Source organism: Astatotilapia calliptera, chromosome 7, assembly GCF_900246225.1.
Source record: "Astatotilapia calliptera chromosome 7, fAstCal1.2, whole genome shotgun sequence".
Lineage (NCBI taxonomy): Eukaryota > Metazoa > Chordata > Actinopteri > Cichliformes > Cichlidae > Astatotilapia > Astatotilapia calliptera.
Window position 1 is genome coordinate 64,700,993 of NC_039308.1, and position 17,816 is coordinate 64,718,808.

General features: G+C 44.2%; 1 protein-coding gene across 2 annotated transcripts in view; it reads left to right on the top strand.

The window, feature by feature from the left end:
- The window catches only part of hipk2 (homeodomain interacting protein kinase 2), a 66,708-nt gene that overhangs the window by 16,977 nt on the left and 31,915 nt on the right, over positions 1-17,816 (top strand). The gene's annotated exons all lie outside the window — the stretch shown is intronic.

The window sequence follows — 17,816 nt, forward strand, 5'->3', positions numbered from 1 at the left end:
CAGCTGGAGTTCTCCTGTAATATGTGCTTGTAATCCACACCAGTGGGCCCTGCATTAGAACCAGATGACTCTCTCTGGGCAGCATTTCTTTCTTCTCTCAGTACTTTTGAAAAAATCATTTTTACCCATAGTAAATAGTGTGATTGGGTTTTAGCAGAGCCTGAAGTGTGCGTGGAGTCAAATCGTCTTCTTGTCTGTACATAGAGGAGCTTTGTTTAGGCCTCAGGAAGACGAACAGGTGTGTGTGTCAGCTACGGTACCACGCAGACCCACACAGAGATCTCACACACAGGTGGTAGCTTTACAACTGTGCATAGTGCAGATTCTGTTGGGAGAAGTTTGTGGTCTCCACTGAGTGGATTCTGTTGATAGAAGAGCTTGCTTTTGTTATCTTTACAGTTTATCGCTGGGTTTTTAAATGTGTTACAGAGAAGATCATTGTTTCCTGTTGAAAGATGGCAAAGGTTACAACAGAGCAAATGAACAGACATGGGATTCAGACTTTGTGTATCTACAGCATTAAATCATTTTGGCACATTTGACAAGTCTATTATTTTAAATGACCGATAGTTTTTGTTGTTATTCTTTCTGCTTAACTGACTTTTAAAGCAGCATATATTACATTAAGATCCCTACGTGGGAATTGTGTTGCTCATGTCAGCAAGGGAGTGCTGCTATATCGGTTTAAGTAGCTCATCCTGAAGTAAACACCGCTGTTAGCCTGTTGTTGCTCCTTGCTGTAGGTCAACAAGGAGGTTATAAAATGCTCCTGTTTGTTTTCTTGGGTGTAAAGAGTGCAGGTGAGTGAAGAGATCATCCCTTCGTGCACTCTTAGCAGCAGAAAAGGGGAAAGAAAGTCTCATGTTGATCAGAGAATCCGTCAAACGCCTTGAGCGGGTACTTGGTGACCCTGGTGTAAAGCTCTGGGAGGGAATAAGGTGTCACAGGGATCTCTGTACTTCGTAATGACTGTTTTAATAATACGTGTGCTTTACCAGAACTGATTGTGTGAAATCAGGCAAGCCTTTCCGTCTAATTCAAAAAATGAGCTCATGGGAAATGAACACTAGGGGTGTTTTAACATTGTATGCATTTTGGACCACAAACAAACTTAGGCTGCGGGTAGAGTTCAGAGTGAGTTCAAAAGCTCAGTGGCGAACATCAAACCATCTTTGATGAGGAGATAGCAAGGCCGTTTCTGTTGCCTGCACCTTTAAAGGGTGGAGATTACACACAGGTGTGCTTGCACGGCTCCAGAAAGCTGGCTCAGTATCACACAATAGTAACCGCATCCCTGTGTTGTATTCTTTGATTTCAATAAAACGTGTATTTGTTTTTCTTATTTGTCTCATTTTCATTCTTTGTATATGAATAAGACTGTAAAACATTCTTAAGCCCCGTTCGGACATTACAGACTTCCAAACTCGCTGATATCTGCTTCCGTCTGCTAATTTCATAAACCTCACATGCAGCTGTTTGTGTTTTGGACGTCACCGATATTGTTTGCTGTTGACGTTACATGTGCTTTAACAGCCTTGCAATGAGTTATGGATTTTCCACAAGGTTGAGTTATGCAAATAAAATACCAGTATTCAAAGTAAACAAGAACAGCTCTCAGGGTTCCTAGAGTTTCAACTGCATTTGCTTCAGTGCTTAGCAAATACAGGGTCATGTCACCAAGCTCATCTATCCTCTTTAAAGAGGCCCATCTGCAGGACTCCTATACTTTTACGATTATGTATATTATGAAACAGCACAGTCTTTCTGTCCTTTTCTTAAGGATTCTGTGGTCTTTTCGTCTTGATTACATCACTGCGTGACCTATTGCTGGTTATCCTAATTTCTTCTTCTTCTTCCTCCTCTCCCCTGTTTCCTGTAGCTAATGATGTAACAGGTAATCTGGCTAGTCAAGCTTACCCTGTGTCAGATAAAGGGATTATTGTGTTGTCCCAGCTGGGCATTTTTGCCCTGTTTATCTCTTCGGGTTAAGGCCATGAGATGGGTGGAATGCAGCAAGACATTATTAAAGTTTATGTAAAGTTTCCTGAGGCAGTTCAGCTGCTAGCAGCAGACCTCGTGATGACTGCTGGTAGAGAAAGGGAGGTGCGCACAGGGGCAGGGATTGGTGGAGACACAAGTTCTTATCCTGCTTGATCTCCATCGCAGACTCACATCCGATGACTTTGCCATTGTTTAGGAATGCAGATAAACTCAAGTGTGACTATGTAACAGAACTCGCACGTAGACTAGAAACTAAAAATATTTTCTTTTACCAACAGATTCTGCAAGAACTGAAGCTGCTATTTGGCTTCCTATTTGTAATATTTTAAGATCAAATCATGCAAATAATAGCCGTGTTTTACATTTCTAGATTTTCTTTATACATACGTTTTGGTATATGACTTAAAACCTGCTAAAAAATCACTTATTCCATCAGTTTTACAGTAAAAATAAATAGAAATTTGAATGCTGTACGTTCTATGCTGTTAGTTCAGATAGTGCTCCAAATATTTGGTAGAACGTAGTTCCAAAGACCACTTTTCATAGTCTAATGCTCCTCAAACAGAATTGTGCACGTGGTTGGAAGGTGCAAACCCACAGAGATCATTTGAAAACCTGAGTAAGTAAAACCCAAAGCATCTGTTTTCATACATGTACCACAACAATTAACAAATTGATATGTGTCTGAGACTTGGTTACATTTCATGTGACTTCTCTCCGTAGATTGTTTAGACATACTGAACACTTAGAGGAGCATGCAGTGAGCGGTTAGGTGGGTGGAGGCGAGAAATCTTTCTCCAGCTTCCTTTTCATTTCTTTCCTTTTTCATCCTTATGCTCATTTTTGCATTTAACAAAATAGTGTAACACTTGAATGCATTCACAGACACACACACACACACAAAGGCTCTCTCTCTACACAGTGGATGTGTTACACCGATTTGTTCAAGTGCCACAAGACAGGGGTGCAGAGACGGAGACCGAGTCATTTCCTCTAGTAATTAAAAATCTTAATATTAACAACCCAGAAGCCCGAAGCTGCATTGCACACGCTGCACGCATGTCAGAACCTCCCAGCTTGCACCTGTTATTTAAATTGAACACATTATAGAAGTCATACTTACACATGACAAATGAACACCATAGACTAAGGATCAGAGACTTAATATACAGTGCAGAGGTACAGAGGCCTGAGGAGTTAGCTTATTAGACACTGTGAGTGAAAGGAAAGTGAGTTAAGAGTGTCTGAGAAAGAGGAATGGGCTTGTTGATGCGACCAGTGATCTGAAGTGGCCAGGGTCTGTGTACTCTCAGTGTTATCAGTTTGAGGCTAAAGGCTTCTGGCAGAAGAGATCTTAATGCTTCCCAAATGGAAACTTGACTATTAATATTATGTAACTCTCTGTGTTTTCTGTATTCATGTTGGCAGTAAAGCTAGGTACGGCTAATTCGTAGTATCCACGACTCCACCGTGTTTACGTCTTGATGTTAATAACTCATTAAATATAGATCCGTCTCCATCACGGGTGGTGCAGTCTCTGCTGAGTTTAAGATGAGTCTCTGCTCCACCTGTCTGTCTATCTCTCTATCTGTTTTTAGCGTCACACAATCAGACAGACAGGACAGGCGTTCCAGCACATTTACCCTGCCTCCGTGCGAAACATCAAGGGGTGTTTTAATGAATGAGGTTGCTATTAGTTACTGTTCTATGAAGCGTGTGTTAAAGTGTACGTGTGTATGTGCCAGGGAGGGAGAGAAAACTAGGTAAATGGCAGGATCGGGTTGCTACGGAGGAAAAGACACATTGGAAAAAGGGGGAAAGGCACATTAGCTTAGTAGTGGCGTTGCTGTTTGTAGCGCTGGTGTTGCTTATGGGAAGATTGTAAGAAAGTAAAAGTAAGGTAGAAGAGGGTTGAGGGACGGAGGAAGGTGGAGGGCCAGGTTGCAGAGGGCTGTTGTTTTGCATTCCTTGCCAATGCCTGGAACAGTGCACGCTTACCCCAAGCAGTGGCAGATTATTACTAATGCAAATGACTTTCATTAGCTTCAGCCTGACTGAGTGGCTGTTGAACACCGGTACTTCTTTTTGCTGACTTTCGAGTTGATGTATTTTAAGCTTCATGTGTGGAGCTTGTGACCAGTAAGGGCCAAGGCCAACCTTTTGTTGTTGACTGTGAATGCTGAAGTCATTAGTTATTATCAGGACTACTGGCCTGTGTATTCACCATGGTGCTTTTTATGACAGTCATAACACCTTAGTATGCATGACAGAATCCTAATAACCTGCTTCTCATTTATAATTTGCCTCTGGGCAGCTCTTCCATGTGTCTCCACAGAGCAGTCAGGAAGCAGGAGACATGTAGCAGCTAAGCTAATTAACTACCAGTAGTCAAGCATATGGATTGGAACATATACAGCAGTCTGAAACTGACAGTCAGCCTTGCAAATAATACATGGGAAATATTTAACTGTTGAAGAGGCATTTGATGATGGATGTGTGTGTGTGTGTGTGTGTGTGTGTGTGTGTGTGTGTGTGTGTGTGTGTGTGTGTGTGTGAACACACCTAGTGTGGGACCGAGTGTTTCTATGATAAGACGGTGCTCTCTAAGTTTCTCCACATCGTTTTATCCTGGCTTCTTGTCTTTGTTCTCCCTCACAGTTCAATTTCCATACATTTCCCAGGATATTAAGCTGACGGAAATTAAGCTGCCTTGATAAAACACAGCAAGCCGCCCACTCAGACTCACTAAGGCTGCAATCTTGCTGCTCTATATTGATTGGCTTATTTGAAACACAGGATTTTTCCTCAACAAAGCTTTTGGGCTGTTTAGCAAATGATGGCACCGCACAAGTGGCAACTTATTCAACCTTACACGTGTGCGTAGCGTTGCTGTTAAAATTATGAAGTGGGGGCCCATTAAAATCGCCGGGCTTGTATGATTTTGTCTGCCGAACAATAGATTTTTCTTCTCATTTGAGCCTGAAAATCATTAACAGGACAGGTGAAATTTCTCACAGCAGCAGTCCTATAGTAGTTTTCCTCTTTGCCACAGATTTGTCTGCCTTTTTTTTAATTTCCCCGATTCAAGCACCAGCGGGTTGGCAGGGTGATAGCTGCCATCAGCGTCTGACTGGCACAGGTGCCCCCGGGTCTAAATAAATCATGAGGCCTCCTGCTGATCCCCTCCCTCCGCCATTCCTGTATGCCCACTATCCCTCCACAGGGAACTCCAGTAAGGGAGCAGCCCCCACCACCGCATGGTGTCTTGGCTCCTTCCCACTCTCCTTCCCTTTCTCTTCTCTGCCACCCCCCCTTGCCTTCCTCTCCTTCACCCCCACCCCCCTCGCCTCTTCCATCCACTTGCATGAATATTTAAAAGCTAACACCACGATGGAAAATATGCAGCAAGGGCAGTGAGACTTGTCAAAGAGAGGAAAAAAAGCGAAATGTTCATTTTGGGACCTTGAATTTCCTAATTTAAGGCAGGCCATGTGATGAAATTCAAAGTGGTCTAATTACAGAGTGTTGTGAAGAGAGTCGAAAAGGGAGAATTTCAACAACACACACTGAGAGAGTGATACAAGCAATAGCTGTCCAGCTGGGGAGAAGACTGGGAGTACTGGGGGGTGGTCAGTGGGGACCAGCAGTTGGCTGTGTGTGTGTGTGGACTGATTGCCCCATGACAGAGAATGCCTGGTGTGCAGAGGCCCATGCAGGCTCCCATAAAGTTTTCTACAGAACAAAACAGACACATTTGTTTTCTCAATTGCAGGAATTCGCTAATGTGCATATATGAGGGTAAATAGTTTGGCTAATTTTCTGGCAGGCAAATGGGCAGAGTTCTACATTACTCGTCGAGCCAGCTGGGGCCCCTGTATGGAGGGAAAATGAGGCTTTGATTAGCCCCACCCCACCATCTCCATATCAGTTTGTATTTAGTATCGTCCCTGGACAAACACAGTAATTTGATTTTCTCGAAACTACCGTTTTAACAAATTTATCTCCTTGCTTTTACGTCCCGCGTCTCCCTCCTGTTTTTACTGGTTTGAAAGAACATGTTCGACCACAGCTCATCTTCATGGTGACAGTTGTCGCTCTATAAAAACGTTGCTCTGTTTCATTGCAGATGGCAGAATTAAACGAGGCTCTGTTCTTACCACACAGGCTATTTTCAGCACCGCTCATAAAGTCATAAAGCAACATGCTATGTGACTTTTAGAGTCTGATTATTAACACTGCACTTTTATCGCTTTTATAACACTCTGAATAACAAGCATTTAGGTTTGATGGGTGACGTGGAAAAGTTTCCCTGCTTTAGTTCTGAATGCATTTAACACAGTGATTGTTAACAGGAATTTTCTATCGTTTATCGGACGTTCAATGCTCGACTCTCAGGAAAACAAAGATTTGATGTAGCCATCTGTTAGCAAACTTTTGGCATAACTGACGTCAGCACTTTAATTCTTTTTTTGACCTTGTGTCACATGTGGATGTCCCCAGGAGTTCCTGAAGGTGAGCCAGAGGAGCTTCTCATAAAAATAGCTTTTTTGGAATATAAAAGCTGCTCTAGATTCTTTTGAAGCTCTATTCTTGTCATAAAATGGGTCTCAAGAAAATCCTATTTCACCCGAGCTTGATAAATAATTTAAAATGACTAATAGCGCCTTGTGACGGGGAATGTATCGCTGTGGTGTATCAGATTGCGGTGGTTTTGGCCTGAGGCGTAATTTGTTTGGAAAAATAATTACTCCTGTATTGGATCCTGGTTAAATATTAAAAGGGTTAGCATTAGGAATGGGGCGGCATCCAAGAGTGTTTTGGTCGACTTCTGAGCAAACCCATTGCTTTCGAGACGTCTTGCAGACAGGCTGAAGTGGTGTGAATTTTATTGGTTAATTCAGAGTACTACATTGCTAAATTTCATAAAGAAGGGCATTGCAAACTAATGAACTTTCTCTGTGTGCTTAGCCACTAAGCTTTGAAGACTAATCCCAGCGTTTTATGAGCGAAGAGCGTCAGATTGTCTGTTGGGTTCAGCTGGTTATTAGGCGCACAAGCTGGGAGGCACCAAAAGAGCATTAAGATGCTATATATCAGCTCACGGAGGAAGCAAAGGAAGTGTTCCAGTGAGGGTGCAGATAAAAAAAGAAACACTATATAAAAAAAAACTGGAAAAAAGGGAAGAAAAAAGACCCAAAAGATCAAGAGAGGAAATTAATCAGTATAAATGTGAACAGTAGCTGCTCAAGCGTACAAGGCAATTTGGCCTGCGCGTTGTGTATGTGAGTGGCTGATTAAACAGAGGATATGTTGTGTGCTGCTATACAGAACATGCTCCATGTTTCTCAAAGCACATAATGGATGTGCAGGATCAACTGATTTACAAAATACTATGAAGCTTTTTGCACGTACAGACACCTACACAGTAAACACGTGCAATGTGACACCAGGTGTGTTCCCAGTGGCGTTCGCTGAGCTGAGACAACACAACATCTCAGTGTGTATTATCAGCGTGAACTGGACGTAACTCACGTCACCCCTTTAAACACAGCAGGGACACCAGGGAAGCAGCAACACCACCACACAGTCTTTCATTACAGCCAGAATCTATATATCATCAAACAGATGGCTTCTCTATAAACAAAGACTGTTGTCCTTGTAACCAGCGTAAGGGAGTTAGAGGCCTTTTCTCCCCTCTGTGATGTTTCTTGGCCTTTTCATATTCACCCTCTTCTCTATCTGCCATCGCTGCCAATCAGCCTTTTGAATACTGTGTAGGTTTTACTTGTGCAGCCAGAGCAGCTCTGACCCATCAAGACGTGGATAGCACCTCTGTGTGTGTGTGTGCGTTGTCTGCAGCAATTTTTTAGTGATTGGCATGTGTCAAACAGGCAACTCCCAAGTTTTTCCAACAAAAAAATTGCACTTTAATGAGATTATCAGGGTTTTACAGTTTTCAAAACCCTGAAAATCTCAGAAGTATCTCCAATGCATGGAGTAGAGTTTCTGTGTATGCTTCCTACACAGAAATCAAAGGCAGAGTTGTATTACGCAGATTGGTTGAGATGGAGCCCTCGATCCTGCGCGAGCTGCTTTCAACTCACAAATAAGTGTTATAGTCTGATATGAGTGGCAAATGCCTTTAACTTAAATAATATGTCCTTGAAGCTTTTATGAAGGTATACAAATCAAGCCTACCCCCTTTTGTCCCGCGTTTTTGCTGAAATGAATGAAAAAAACATTTGCATGCATCATTTCTCGAGTTCTAAAAAGAGTCTCTCTGTTGCAGCAGTCGTCATGGCAACCAAGGCTCTTGTTCCAAAAATTGTCCATTTGCCTCTGAATGTCCGACACCTGAACTAGACCACGGATGTTTTGATCTTCCTCCTTGTCCCAACCGCCAGCTGTGTACTTTAGGGACAGGCAGGGCCCTTGAGCCACACTCTCATCTCGCTGCTATTGTTTGCCCAGGTGGGCCAGGACGCCCTATCTTTCTCTCCTTCTCCTGCCTTTTCTATCACGTCCCCTCTCCATCGCTCCCTCACTTCTCTCTGTCTTTGTTCCACAGGGACCTGTGGTCCAACTGAAGCTCTCGGTTACACAAAGAAACCCAAATTGGCTTTCATCTGCAGCCTGTTACCAGCTGTGTACATTGTGCATTTGTGCTCTCTCTCTCTCTGTGCAGAAAAGTATAGATTTTACCCATGACATTGTTATTATTATTGGCTTTGAGTCATAGCTGCCCCTGCAGAAATGCTTGCCTCTCATATAACTCCTTGTGATGTCTTATTAAAGTTTTGGCATGTCTTTGTTAGCGCTTTGCGCCCCCAATTTGGGGTTTTGAAGGAAGTTTAAAATGCAAAAATAATTCTATTTATAATAATTCCTCCATTGTGAGCCGATATAGCTCCTCTCTGCAAATCTGACCCAGTCATATTTCTGCCTCACTTTTAGCGAGGCAGAAATCTCCCTGCAGACCATCTCGTTAATGGATCGACACGCAACAAAGGGAAAAGTGATTCAAACAATCACCCAGGATGTATTTTCACTATTTCTATTTTAGAATAACACCAGGCAGCTCTCTTTCACACACTGCTGTACACACATGCACACACAGAGTGCACTTCACTAGAGTCGGTACTGACAATACTCATCGCTTTAAGTGTAACAAGACTTTTGCAGGAAAAACCATATAATTGCTCTCTCAGTCGCTGTCGTTGGTATGTCCGAGTGAACAGCCATAGCAGTGATTGAATGCAGAGTAAACAGCGAGCTGTGTTCGAATTGCAGACAGAGGAAACCAGCAATGTCACGTGTCCCTTGTCAGAAAAGGGCCAAGCTCTTGGCATAACACATGTTGGTGCTCGAGGAGCACAAAATGCTCCAAAGTCCCAAACCAGTCCTGTTATTCACAGTGTCACCATGGTGACAATGAGGTTTTGAGTCAGAAACAAAAATGTGTTTTTAGGAGTGCTCATTCCAAAAGTGTGTGTAAAGGAGAAGGAAGGATGGTCCACTTAGTTTAACCAGCGTTTCTGCCCAGGTCACAGCTGAGAAAACAGAACTTTCACAAGGGATGCGTACCCTTTCCTCCCTTTTCCCATCTTTACCTGTTTTTACAACTTTCTGTCTATCTTCAAACTGCTTTAATCTTCCCCTCTCCCCTCTGGTGTCCTTCTTCTGTCCATCTTGAGCCTCCTCTCTCCATTTCCTTTGTCCCGACCCTCCTCCCTTTTGCAGGTCTGCCTGGCATTTAGATCATGACATCCAGACAGAACGAATCTCAAGAAGGAGAATCTCAGAATCTCAAACCCTTGCAGATGTCCACAAGAGCCGGAAGCTTTAGTTTATGCGCCAGTGCAATATTTATACATGAAGTCTTTGCGTGGACGTGTTTAAAAACACTCAAAAAGCCTGTGAGATGCTTTGAATTTCAAGAATTAAAAAGTGAATATCTGAATGTATAGCATGGTGTGTAGCACACAGAAGTGAGTCTCTTCTATCTTTTTGGCTCAGTAAACAGGTGGTTTAGGGAAAAGGAGGTCAGATACTTTATTTCGCCGTCTTTTGTTCGTGTGTATATGCTAACAGGTGCAAGCTCCCCTGAAATATCTGTACCCACAAGCTTCACAGGCGCCCGTGCTGCTGACGAAGTTCACTCTGCTGCTCTCGAATCAGTCAAAGGCAAGCGTTACCGCAGGAGGAGAGAGTCTAACAGACTCCTTGAGCTCATGTGCACGTCTTTGTGCTCGGCTCTTCTCTTTGAATCGTCAGTGCACACTGCAGCTCAAATCAATCATAACTACAGCACCTGTTCTAAAGAAATGCCAGCATCAGTTAAAAAGGCCGTCTGTTTGTTTGTCTGTCCTTCTGTCTGCCTGTTTTGTTTGCCTTTTCTTCCGGGAGCAGGGAGAAAAGGAAGAGAATGGATGACTAAGTGCAGTGAATCATAAATGATTTGCGGAGTTTATCAGTGCACGGGAGAGCCTCACAGAACGGCACCAGCTACCTGTCACATTTCTGTTCTTTCTCCTCGTTTTTTTCAAATGTAGAAAAGGTTCTGTTCTCTCTCTCTCTCTGCTTCACAATCTTTACAAAGTCTTGATTTATGAAAAGGAGCCATTTTGCGGGGCTAATTGCACAAAGCAGGCTGCCGGAGCACCTGACAACAAGTAATAACAGTCCTGGAATATATAAAACCGATGAAGGACTGACTCTGAATCAAGGCAAATTTTTGGGTATGAATGTTGAGTAGATGGTAACGTGGATTCTGCTCTCAGCTTGTGAGTCTAGCTGGTTTATTTCACAGCACATGGGGTCTACAGGGTAGAACAATACACAATGAGTTATAGATTATTTCTGCTCAAAACATAGGAAGGGAACCGTGTTTGCTGGACAGCAGCATGCTCCAGCACCATTCCCGCCTCTTTGCCCATTGTGAAGCTGGATGTGAGGAGTGCTATTTGCATTACAAGGTTCCTGCGGAGCAGAATAAAACGCAGACAGAGCTGTGAGCAAAACGAACACTCTCAGGGTGGCCCTGTGCTAATTGCGACCGGGGTGCATTTACTGATTATAGTTAAGTGGTCCAAAATGGTCCCCTGCTTTCTGTTCCATTGACCCACTCCCTCTCCTGGTGGACGCTGTCAATAGCAGGCTTGTTGAGATGCCTTTCCACTGAGGGAAGAAAACAAGGTCCAATCGTGCCTGTCTCCTTGCTTCATCTCCCAAAGCAGATGGGGGAGGGTGAGGGGAGGTTGCTGGGTTCAGAGGGAGAAAGTGCTGATTTTCAATCAGAGTTTAGAACAAGGTGATCAAAGGAGGGGGAATCTCATGAAGCTACTGGATGAGTTTTAAAAAAAAAGTGACAGGTTGGGAAAATGTATTTTAAGTTCACGTCCAAATACCAAATTGATTCTGCAGCAGCGGCTAAAACGATCTTATTTAAATGTGAGCAATTACTGAAAAATCCGTTTTTTTAAATTTTCTGTATCTTTTGTCTTTTTGTGACCATATGTGCAGCTCATTACTATTCACATCGCCTGCAATAAGATGCAAGTGTGGTCAAATGGAAATTAATGGAATGCAAAGTGGAATGTAAATGTTGCTGCAAAGGGAGGCAAGCTGAACATCGGTGAAAGATCCTGGATGGCTGCATGCACAGACGGGACTATGTCAGTGTTTTGCATTCCCCGTCTTCCCTGTTGCCTGCGTCGTAACAGGAGGCCCCGCAGTGGGAGAGCAGGCTTGGGGTGATATAACAGCCACTGGATCACACAGCCTTTGATCTCCCTCCTGGGTTTCTCTGTGTCCATGGGATAGTCTTTAGGCCTACTGATGAGGAGGTGGGAATCTAGTGCTGGCTCACTAACAGTTTTATCTGCACATCTTCAGCCTGAATGTCAGTTGGCTATGTCTGCGGAGTATTGGTGAACTTGTCTTCAGTTTTAATTATTCACATGCATGAATATAGGATAGTGCAACAGTCCAAATTCATTCCCCATCTCTCGATTGCTCTCCTTCGTACCCCGGGCTGACCGTAACAAATAGAAACTTTGAACCTAAACCAGAAAAACATTTATCTCTTTCGGTCTTACAGCTGCTCTGGTGCTTTACATAACCCCAACACAGTGATGTAATTCTCTTCCTCTGAATGCTGGTGTCAGAAACAGAGCTTTGTCCCTCTTGCAGTTCAGTCTGCCCCTGTGCCATAATCTCTCTCATGCCTGGCTTGATCTGATCCATTTTATGCAATTAAGTGATGTCACCCTTTTGGATTGCTAGCAAGGACTATATCACTGCAGCCCTAATTTCCCTAAAAGTAACAAATCCTCGAGGACCTGCGGTTTATTAAGGCTGTTATTTACATAGCTTACAGTTATATGAGGGGAGATATTAAAAGTCAGAAAATAACAAGCTCCATTACATAAACACGGAGAAGTAAGCGGGGTAGAAAAAAAGTTACTTTTATTATTGGAGCTAGCAGAATTACAACATGCCAATTAGCGAGTTTTTTTTTTTATGAGTTTGGCTTGCTGACATGAAGGGATTTGTTTGTGTGCATGTGTGTGCATGGCCTTGTGTAAAAAAAAGAGGTTAGCCTTGTGTGACTAATAACACACAACCTGTGCTTTTTGAGCCCAAATACTAACAAGACCACATAGCAACCAGAGGAAAAAAAACCCATGTTAGCTGGGTGGGATTTCTTTTGTTTGTGTGTGTGCCTGTGTGCTGTTTGCACTTCTGTATGCACATCTGTGTGTACACGCACAAACAAACATTCAACTGTTCTGGACGATTACATTTCCAGGGCACGGTCAGTCGATTGTATAGGTCCATGCATCCGTAATGTCTAAGGGAAGGGAATGCTTTCTGGCAAATGAATGCACCTGACCTACAAACAGACAAGGATCTGCTAAAAGCAGACAGACCAACGGGAGGACAGACAGACGGACTGTAAAGTTAGCCGATTGGTAAGAAACAGACAGTAAGACCTACAGACAGATAGAGGGCACAGTCTGGCTGCAGGGAGAGATGGGCCTTTTGAATGAACATTTAGGTTAGACAGACTGGGTGTCAGGCTTTGCCCTCAGACATATATCAAACATAGAACCAGCCATCCAGGACACATCACATAGCTCAAGGCCCCGATGTTGGTCCTCCTGACTGGGGCAGGCTCTCTGTCTTCCTCCCCTCACAGGGGGAGAGGTCTTTGGAAGTTTCCGTGGTTGCATAGCTCAGCTAGACCCATTCTGTGTTGTTTGTCGCCCATAACACACAACATACAATTATTTACAGACTTGAAGCACAGGCACTCCATTGGGTTTGTTCTCATTTCATAGCTGGCGTGACATTTTGGCAAACGTGTGACGGGAAATGAGCTTCGGTTTGTGTTTTCTGTGTCCCGTTCACCATTCGTGATGATAATGAGGGCGAAAAAGGCCAGAGGAGAGGGGTGGGGTCAGTATGCTAATAGTGGGTGTACATTTTGATGCTCCACTACCAGCATGGAGTGGTTTGGAGATATGGGCTATCATTCTCCTCCTCCTTTCCCCTCATTATCCCCTCGCGTCTTTCTCTATCTCTGTCCTCCCCCATCTCATGCTTACTGCTCTCATCCCTCTCTATGCCCTTCACCCCCCCCCCACACACACACACATGCACTCATACTCCATCTCCCTCATGGTACTCCTCTTCTCCACCCCCCAAAATGCCCCTCTCCCGAATATGAGATACGTTTGCTTTCCTCCACCGAGGTGCAAGAGTGGGACGCGTGGCGTGCAAACTGCTGATGTGTTGGTTTCTGGGTAATTATAACATCCCTCAGTCTCCAAGAAAACTCTAAACTAATGTTTAATTTTCCTCTCCTGCTCAAAGGAAGCCCTCCTTTGTTATTGCCGTGGCAATTAGCTGAAGCCAAGGCCTAGGCATTTCCTGTGATTGTTGTGATTTGCATAGAGAGCGAATCAGCGAGTATGAAGACCCTATAGTACCTCTTTTTCCTCACCGCCGTATATACAGCCGCCCATTCCTCCCTTCCAATTGCTTTCCTTTGCTTCCCTCCTCTCTATCTGTCCCTCTTGCTGCGCTGCGTTTCCATCAGTGGCTCAGCACCTGACACGCCAACCCTGGTGTCTAATACCTCGGTACATCGTGACTGATTGGGAGGAATTGACTAACTGGAGGGCACAACACAGTGATTGTCTTTTTCTTCTCCAAAATGAAAGAGTCATCGGGTCACGTGTCTCTTTCCTTCTCGATCCCTAATGGTCAACCTCCAGCTTCAGCCAGCAGCTTCTAATTAACTGCCTGTTAGTAATGTAGCTGGTGGCATCCCTCTGAGGATGGCACTAATGGAAGTTGTTAATTGATGGTATAAACATACTGCCTGTACGGTAGATGAAGATGTTACATATATGAGCCGGGCAGCTACGTGCATACAGGACACATGCACACGTTTAAAGTTTGGTGCAGCGGCATGGAGGCTTGTGTGTAGTTAATAGGTTCATCATCAAAAAGCAAACAGCTAGATGTCAGTGACTCTGCTGTTTTTACATCCTTAGTGGTACCATTTACTAGCATTACTGCATCATGGCAGCTTTTGTATTGTTCTGATCTGGTCAGATAAGAAATAGATCCATCCTGACTGTTTGATTTCAGGGTGAATGCTGCTGCCGTGCTTTACGGGTCACTGCTCCGAATAATTCAGACTTGGTTTGTGTTTCTGAATTAGTAACGATGCCACATGGTTACCAAGTATTTTTATTTCTGTGGAGTTTAGTAGCTCAAAACTATCCTTAATGAACTACAATATTTTGGTTAATTTCAATAAAAGCCCCCACCCTCACCTCCACCCCTTTGCAGCTTTGCTGAGCTTTAGTTTCATTAGAGTACCTGAATGAATTTGCATTGCTTTATCAGCACCTGCCTCTGTGTCTATTCTTACTATAATAGTACCACTGTGTGATATGATATGCACATTTCCTACACCACTTCTCTCATAGGCTCTCATCAGATTATTAGAACTGGTATTTTCCCTTTTGTGGGTTTAATGCTGAGAGCTGTGGCTTCAGGGAGCCTATTTAGTCATGAGAGCGATAGAAAGAACAAATGAGAGAAAGAGGGGTAGGCAGAGAACTAATGGTGAGATTGAGGGTAAGCTGCCGGGTCTGTTAAACCTGAGGAGTGGCTAATCCATGAGATGGTACTCTGCGCTCCTCTGCTCTGGCCTGGTGTGGCATGGTCGACAAGCGGGCACATCCAGTAACCCAAAAGTCAAACATAAATCTCCTGATCTATATTTCAAAGCTGTGAGGAAGTAGTGAGGAATTCGGTAATGAGCTCCCATCTTCCTTTTGGTAGCAGAAGACTCTCTTTGTGGAACTAATTGAAAGTGGCATGTGGAGCAACGGGAGCTCTTTAGGGGCTGCGCTGTGTTTCAAGGGAAAGATAAGCCTGCATGCCGCTGTGGCCTTTGTGTCACAGGTCTGAAATAAACAGGTCTCTTAGAGGAAGAGTGATGCACTTTATGGCTATCAGTGTGTGTGTGTGTGTGTGTGTGTGTGTGTGTGTGTGTGTGTGTGTCGGGTGCGTTGTGTTTTTGTGCCATCGGGTTGTCTACAACAACCCGTGTCCATTGCTTAAATTCCACCCCCTACATTCTGCATCTTTGCTCTTTCTCCTCTTAATAAATCTAGTTTTCTGTGTCAGCTCATCAGAGATGGGGTGTGTCTGTGTGCGCGCGTATGTGTGCACGCACATTTTCACAGACAACCAATTGTTATTTGGGCTCTCTGAGCACAGTGGAGGAGCAGCTCTGATGGGAGAGGGGCTTTCTTTATTACAGATATGGAAATGGCCCAAGACGTGTGCAGTTGCACTGATATACTGCCTGGCATTTGGTGAAATAATGAAACGCGCCGCGGCCCCTAGTATTTATGGACACATAAGTAAATTCACATATGACTGCAGACATGCAAATACTAACATGCATATTAGTGCACATAGTGAGTTGTCCGCATACATAAGCATTTTTTGTTTGTTTGTGTCTAATTGCAGCCTTCTTAGCAATTTGCTTTTGTGCTTGCACATCTGGAGCAGAGAGCTGTCCGCTCAGATGCTCTCACCAGGGTCCTGCTTTTTGTTTTTAAAATTTTCTGTGAGCCTTCACAACAATTTATTACATTATATGGTCACTTTCATATAATGACTATTGTTGTTGTTCACTGGCAAAAGCCTCACAGTCACAGATGTTATTAGATTATGTTTGTTTTTACCTCCGATGCACCTTTGAAAGAAACAGGAGCATCAAATGACATTCAGTAATAGCTAAACTTGAAAAGATCTCATTAGTGTGCCAGCAGCTTTTTATCATCTTTATCCAGTGTTGCCGCGGCCTCGGTCACTTCTGTCTGACCTTGTCATGTTTCCTGCGAGTTTGCTGATGGAACCAAAAGTAGGACAGTTTTATCCTGCAGCGCAGTTTTAAGTTCTGAGGCGGGGGTGAGAGCAGGATAGGGTCTGTTTTGGGGTGACCATGAGGAGAGAGGAAAGGGTGGAGATGGTGAAAGTCTGCCAGGGAGTTAGAAAACAGCCCAGTGCCCAGCTGTGAAGCTCCCCCAGGGGCTTTGGGAGGCTGTGGAATGTGGCTGATGTGAGTCTGGTTTGTGCTGGAGATAGCAAAGGCCTGGGGCATGCAGCTGTGAGTCGTAATGTCTGGTAGAAGGGTGCGTGCATGCCCATACCATCTTCTTAAAAGGAAGGACGCCGCAAGATTATTTGCGGATGTGTTCATGTCTTCGTTTCTCTGCGCATATGTCACCTCGCGGGTATGTTTGTATTTATATATGCAGTGTTTATGACCCTCTACTGGCCAACGCTGAGGCCCCATCTCTGGGAAATGCACAACAGTCAGACTCATTTCCTGTTTAAGGGTTCAGGTCACACTCTTGTGCCTCACTCACTGGAGACGTCTGGAATGTGAGACAGGACCAGATTACGACACGCTACCTCCCTCAAGGATTGGTTGGTTTGCCCGTCAGAAAGCAGCTTTGTTCCGAGAGAACATTTCAGGAGGAGACGACAGCTCGCTTTTGTTCTGGAGATTTCCTGTCCTGTCCTGGGCAAAGGGTCGGTTAAAGTGCACGGAGGAGGACCACTCCCTTGTCACTCCCTCCTTTTTTCCCGCCACGCGAATCACCGCTGGTCATATTTCCAACCCACCGACCAATCGCGGCGTCTCATGTGTCTGGGGGAAGCGGTCTTATTGGCTGTGCTGGGAGGGTGTCTGGGAGGTCAGAGCTGTGTTCATTTCACACTGTGTCCATTTGGACTAATTCCAGCAGCACCTTCACGGTGCTCGCTGAGAGAGCAGGGAAAGAAAGTTGGTAGGGAGAAGGGCACGAAAGAAAGAGAAGAAAAGACCGTTTCTTCCTTTCTTTGTGTGTCAAACAATTTGTAAATACATCATGTTAAACACTAGTTTAAAATTCACATAGAGTCCAGCACGCTCCTCCAGTGCTGCTCCTCCACAGTTCACTCTTGTATTGTTACCTCCAACTCTACAACAAAAGGAAATGTTCGGAGCCAGAATTCCTTTGTTGTGCATGTGTGTGTGCTAACTGAGAGGGGACGGTCATCCCTCTAGGCAAGGTAAGGTAAGACAGGAAAACACCTGGTTAGGAAAGGCAGTCATCAGTTATATAGGTGTCACGGGACGTGCATATTTGGGTGGAATGTTTCAGAGGGGGGGGAAAAGCCGTCTCTGTCTTGTCATGCAGCGTGAAAAAGACATTAAAGCAACAATTTTCAGTGTG